Source organism: Oncorhynchus keta, chromosome 13 (assembly GCF_023373465.1).
Source record: "Oncorhynchus keta strain PuntledgeMale-10-30-2019 chromosome 13, Oket_V2, whole genome shotgun sequence".
Classification (NCBI taxonomy): Eukaryota; Metazoa; Chordata; class Actinopteri; order Salmoniformes; family Salmonidae; genus Oncorhynchus; species Oncorhynchus keta.
The window spans coordinates 1,099,537-1,100,678 of NC_068433.1; the positions used below are offsets into that span (position 1 = coordinate 1,099,537).

The window sequence follows — 1,142 nt, forward strand, 5'->3', positions numbered from 1 at the left end:
ACACACACACACACACACACACACACACACACACACACACACACACACACACACACACTGCATTCTAAATATAGCGACCCTAATACAGTGCTGCCTGAGGACTAGAATATACTATATACTGTCTCCTCTCTCCGAGTAATTCTATGGTATCAGGGGCGACAATATATTTATTCAGACAGACGGTCAATTATAAAGTCAGATTCACTGCAGCAGGTGTGGCCACAGGTGTGTGTGTGTTTTACTTCAAGAGTTTAAATAGCCAACCACAACCACACACACTCCTTTAAACCACAAGTTTACCAGAAGACGAGGAAGGTGACACCACCAGGTACGTCTTCTCCTCCTCCCGTTACCTCTCTCCTCCTCACCACTCTTCTTCTCTCATCCTCTCCTCTCCTCCTACTATCTCTTCTCTTTTCTCCTCCTCCCGTTACCTCTCTCCTCCTCACCACTCTTCTTCTCTCATCCTCTCCTCTCCTCCTACTATCTCTTCTCTTTTCTCCTCCTCCCATTACCTCTCCTCTTCTCCTCTCCCCTCTCTTCTCTCTTCTCCTCTCCCCTCTCTTCTCTCTTTTCCTCTCCCCTCTCTTCTCTCCTCTCCTCTCCCCTCTCTTCTCTCCTCTCCTCCTACTATCTCTTCTCTCCTCTCCTCCTCCCGTTACCCTCTCCTCCTCCTGTCTTCTCCTCCTCCTGTTACCTCTCTTCTCCTCTTTTCTCCTCCTGTTACCTCTCTTCTCTTCTCCTCTCCTTACCTCTCCTCTCCTCCTCTTCTCCTTCTCTCTTCTCCTCTCCTCCTCCTCTCCTTACTTCTCCTCCTCTTCTCCTTCTCTCTTCTCCTCTCCTCCTGTCTTCTCCTCCTCCTGTTACCTCTCTTCTCCTCTTTTCTCCTCCTGTTACCTCTCTTCTCTTCTCCTCTCCTTACCTCTCCTCTCCTCCTCTTCTCCTTCTCTCTTCTCCTCTCCTCCTCCTCTCCTTGCTTCTCCTCCTCTTCTCCTTCTCTCTTCTCCTCTCCTCCTCCTCTCCTTACTTCTCCTCCTCTTCTCCTTCCCTCTTCTCCTCGTTTCTCTCTTTACCTCTTCTCCTCGTTTCTCTCGTTACCCCTCTCCTCCTCCCGTTACCTCTCTTCTCCTCTCCTCCTCCTC

General features: G+C 49.9%; 1 protein-coding gene across 1 annotated transcript in view; it reads left to right on the forward strand.

Moving 5' to 3' along the window:
- The first annotated feature begins 243 nt into the window (after positions 1 to 243).
- LOC118382311 (dentin sialophosphoprotein-like) overlaps positions 244 to 1,142 on the forward strand; it is a 3,535-nt gene continuing 2,636 nt past the window's right edge. The window contains exon 1 of the mRNA XM_052458835.1: positions 244 to 328. The gene's annotated coding sequence lies outside the window, so the exon portion shown is untranslated. The remainder of the gene's footprint in view (positions 329 to 1,142) is intronic.